Consider the following 5,000-nt stretch of genomic DNA (forward strand, 5'->3'; position numbering starts at 1 on the left):
CCGCCTGTCCCTCTAAGAAGAAAAGTAATCGCTGACAGCACGAAGGATGTCACGCGACTAGTTAGCAGGCTAGAGTCTCGTTCGTTATCGGAATTAACCAGACAAATCGCTCCACCAACTAAGAACGGCCATGCACCACCACCCACCGAATCAAGAAAGAGCTATCAATCTGTCAATCCTTCCGGTGTCCGGGCCTGGTGAGGTTTCCCGTGTTGAGTCAAATTAAGCCGCAGGCTCCACTCCTGGTGGTGCCCTTCCGTCAATTCCTTTAAGTTTCAGCTTTGCAACCATACTTCCCCCGGAACCCAAAAGCTTTGGTTTCCCGGAGGCTGCCCGCCGAGTCATCGGAGGAACTGCGGCGGATCGCTGGCTGGCATCGTTTATGGTTAGAACTAGGGCGGTATCTGATCGCCTTCGAACCTCTAACTTTCGTTCTTGATTAATGAAAACATACTTGGCAAATGCTTTCGCTTCTGTTCGTCTTGCGACGATCCAAGAATTTCACCTCTAACGTCGCAATACGAATGCCCCCGCCTGTCCCTATTAATCATTACCTCGGGTTCCGAAAACCAACAAAATAGAACCGAGGTCCTATTCCATTATTCCATGCACACAGTATTCAGGCGGGCTTGCCTGCTTTAAGCACTCTAATTTGTTCAAAGTAAACGTGCCGGCCCACCGAGACACTCAATAAAGAGCACCCTGGTAGGATTTCAACGGGGTCCGCCTCGGGACGCACGAGCACGCACGAGGCGGCCGCACGCCTTCGGCTCGCCCCACCGGCAGGACGTCCCACGATACATGCCAGTTAAACACCGACGGGCGGTGAACCAACAGCGTGGGACACAAATCCAACTACGAGCTTTTTAACCGCAACAACTTTAATATACGCTATTGGAGCTGGAATTACCGCGGCTGCTGGCACCAGACTTGCCCTCCAATAGATACTCGTTAAAGGATTTAAAGTGTACTCATTCCGATTACGGGGCCTCGGATGAGTCCCGTATCGTTATTTTTCGTCACTACCTCCCCGTGCCGGGAGTGGGTAATTTGCGCGCCTGCTGCCTTCCTTGGATGTGGTAGCCGTTTCTCAGGCTCCCTCTCCGGAATCGAACCCTGATTCCCCGTTACCCGTTACAACCATGGTAGGCGCAGAACCTACCATCGACAGTTGATAAGGCAGACATTTGAAAGATGCGTCGCCGGTACGAGGACCGTGCGATCAGCCCAAAGTTATTCAGAGTCACCAAGGCAAACGGACCGGACGAGCCGACCGATTGGTTTTGATCTAATAAAAGCGTCCCTTCCATCTCTGGTCGGGACTCTGTTTGCATGTATTAGCTCTAGAATTACCACAGTTATCCAAGTAACGTGGGTACGATCTAAGGAACCATAACTGATTTAATGAGCCATTCGCGGTTTCACCTTAATGCGGCTTGTACTGAGACATGCATGGCTTAATCTTTGAGACAAGCATATGACTACTGGCAGGATCAACCAGGGAGCTGCGTCAACTAGAGCTGAGCAGCCGGCCGCCCGGGAGTGTGTCCCGGAGGCCCGCGCGAACACGCAAGCGTCCGCTCAATTATTCCGCAAACAGGAGGAGGCTGGGCTCCCCTGCACGATACACCTCGAAACCCTCTCAGGTCCCGGCGGCGCGCAGCGCCGTCCTAAGTACTTGGTCGGGTTCGAGAGAGGCGCAATCGCCCGGAGATAGGCGAGTAGACGCTTTCAGTGCGACCACCCGTGCTCCCAACTGAGCTTGCCGCTGCCGACAGAGGCCCGGGAGCGTGCTGTCGTGGTGTTGCCGGCGGGAGACAACACGCGGCCACAAACAGTGGCCGGGCAGCTCCAACGCCAGCGCCACAGATGGGCAGAGCCCCACTTGGGTGCCAAAGCGAACTCTCCCAGCACAGCGCACGCGCCAACACATCCGCACAGCTGCGATACAAACCACCTGCGAGAACCGCGGGGGCGACCGAGCACCAGACGGCGTCGCGGCGCCGAGTGCCGGGCGGCGGCGCATCCTCAACGCACACAGTCCTCAATCGGACCAGCACACTGCAGATGTCCACCGCGCTTCGCACCGGGCCCGCGAGGACCCACTTTGGCCGCACGGCGCCGCGCGCTGGGTGCGCCGGCGCGCAGCTGCGCCGCCTGCCGCGTCCGTCGGCCGGCGCGCCTGCCACTGGGCGCCCCCACCAGCCGGCTGTAGCGCGTGCGCCCACGCAGCGCGCGGCCAGCACGCCGGGCGCTCCCCCCTCACCGGCCGGGGACGGTCCCACCCAGCCACCGCCGCGTATCGCTTCATACCCACATGCCCACTCACGTTCGTGGGTATGACGGGTGTCGCTGAAGCAACCAGTTAATACCTGTACCGATTTTCGCAATCAATGATTCACCTCCAGCGTAAACAACCGCGCAACAACGGATTTCCGGTTCATTTGCGTAACTTGGGCAGCAAACGTAGACGTCCATCTACATTTGCAAATTCAGTGGGTCTTGCATGCCTGGATGATATGCGTCACGACACGCCACATCAGCCCACATACATGCTGCGACGTATGCACGAGAGAACACGTGGAAGGTGGCCCGCGTACGTATGCGAATGCCATTGCACAGCTGCGAAGCTCATTGAACACGCAAACTCCCGCCTGACGAACTAGAGGCGACAGGGGGGCGATATACGTCTTACAGCAGTACACATTACAGTGGATAGCGGGACCATGTGGAACGTACGCAACACTCGCTAGATGTTGTGAGGGTACGCACCGTAACATGAATCAATACGCAGGACACCAGAGAGTGCGAGCACTGACCTATGTTGAGAGGGTTGCGATTAGGCAACGCTACATGAATGTTTCAATTCATATAACAATTACAGGTCAGGTTAGGGCGCAACGTGGGTTAGGTTAGGGCCCAACGTAGGTTAGGTTAGGGCCCAACGTAGGTTAGGTTAGGGCCCAACGTAGGTTAGGTTAGGGCCCAACGTAGGTTAGGTTAGGGCCCAACGTAGGTTAGGTTAGGGCCCAACGTAGGTTAGGTTAGGGCCCAACGTAGGTTAGGTTAGGGCCCAACGTAGGTTAGGTTAGGGCCCAACGTAGGTTAGGTTAGGGCCCAACGTAGGTTAGGTTAGGGCCCAACGTAGGTTAGGTTAGGGCCCAACGTAGGTTAGGTTAGGGCCCAACGTAGGTTAGGTTAGGGCCCAACGTAGGTTAGGTTAGGGCCCAACGTAGGTTAGGTTAAGGCGCAACATAGGTTAGGTTAAGGCGCAACGTAGGTTAGGTTAAGGCGCAACGTAGGTTAGGTTAAGGCGCAACGTAGGTTAGGTTAAGGCGCAACGTAGGTTAGGTTAAGGCGCAACGTAGGTTAGGTTAAGGCGCAACGTAGGTTAGGTTAAGGCGCAACATAGGTTAGGTTAAGGCGCAACATAGGTTAGGTTAAGGCGCAACATAGGTTAGGTTAAGGCGCAACATAGGTTAGGTTAAGGCGCAACATAGGTTAGGTTAAGGCGCAACATAGGTTAGGTTAAGGCGCAACATAGGCTAGGTTAAGGCGCAACATAGGTTAGGTTAAGGCGCAACATAGGCTAGGTTAAGGCGCAACATAGGTTAGGTTAAGGCGCAACATAGGCTAGGTTAAGGCGCAACATAGGCTAGGTTAAGGCGCAACATAGGTTAGGTTAAGGCGCAACATAGGCTAGGTTAAGGCGCAACATAGGTTAGGTTAAGGCGCAACATAGGTTAGGTTAAGGCGCAACATAGGTTAGGTTAAGGCGCAACATAGGTTAGGTTAAGGCGCAACATAGGTTAGGTTAAGGCGCAACATAGGTTAGGTTAAGGCGCAACATAGGTTAGGTTAAGGCGCAACATAGGTTAGGTTAAGGCGCAACATAGGTTAGGTTAAGGCGCAACATAGGTTAGGTTAAGGCGCAACATAGGTTAGGTTAAGGCGCAACATAGGTTAGGTTAAGGCGCAACATAGGTTAGGTTAAGGCGCAACATAGGTTAGGTTAAGGCGCAACATAGGTTAGGTTAAGGCGCAACATAGGTTAGGTTAAGGCGCAACATAGGTTAGGTTAAGGCGCAACATAGGTTAGGTTAAGGCGCAACATAGGTTAGGTTAAGGCGCAACATAGGTTAGGTTAAGGTGCAACATAGGTTAGGTTAAGGGATGGTGTATGAGGGGGGAGGGGACGAGGTTCGTTCATAGTGATGATGGTAAGTGGACGCCTGAGGCACCCTGAGATGTGTCACGTCAGGATGCACCTTTGGCTCAGGGGAGGTGGTGCGCCGGTTCTGTGGGTGTGGCAAGGGAGTGGCAGACCTGTGTCTTTCATTTCTGCCATTGCTTATATGCTGTGAGACACGCCAGTGTGGTGGTGTTGGCTGCACCCCTGTGTAGCACATGTGTGGGTGTTTGTGGCTTATCTGCGTAATGATGGTTGTTGGAAGTGTGAGATATTCTGTTTTTGGGGTGGACCTCCTGGTTTTGTTATCATAGTGTGAATGGTGTAATGTGGCGGAGAGGATGCACTGGATGTTGTTCCATGGTGGTGCTTAGATATTGTGTCTGTTACAGCCAGAGAGTAGTGTGTGATAGGGTGTCTGGGTGACGTGTAGTTCACATTGTGTGCACAGACTGTCAGCATGTATAGGGACAGTTGTATGTCGTATGTCATCTATATTCCGATGGCTCTGCATCTATTAGTTATCAGCTCCATGTATCAGTTTAATCTGGTTGCAGTCTCGTGGTGTTCTATCTCTGTACAGTAGTAGAGGTGCGACTGCACTACGTAGCTACCCCTTGCGGCAGCTTTCCCCGGTGTATGGCATATGATTATCAGCAATGAGTCGATTAGTGACAACTGGTCGTGTGACAACGTCACATGTCTGCGGGTGGGATACGCTACAACCTGCTTGTGGGTCAGGGCTCAGTAATGCTCTCCTCACACTGAGCGCTCGGACCGTCATTACCCGTCTGCGTGATATATTGCGGAG

At 53.6% G+C, this 5,000-nt stretch overlaps 1 non-coding gene across 1 annotated transcript in view; it reads right to left on the reverse strand.

Annotated features, from left to right (window-relative positions):
- Positions 1-1,504, reverse strand: part of LOC126197199 (small subunit ribosomal RNA) — a 1,909-nt gene extending 405 nt beyond the window's left edge. The window contains exon 1 of the ribosomal RNA XR_007539585.1: positions 1-1,504. This exon is cut by the window's left edge and continues 405 nt beyond it. This is a non-coding gene — a ribosomal RNA (small subunit ribosomal RNA).
- Between the last annotated feature and the right edge of the window lie 3,496 nt (positions 1,505-5,000).

The sequence above is a fragment of the Schistocerca nitens genome, chromosome 7 (assembly GCF_023898315.1).
Source record: "Schistocerca nitens isolate TAMUIC-IGC-003100 chromosome 7, iqSchNite1.1, whole genome shotgun sequence".
Lineage (NCBI taxonomy): Eukaryota > Metazoa > Arthropoda > Insecta > Orthoptera > Acrididae > Schistocerca > Schistocerca nitens.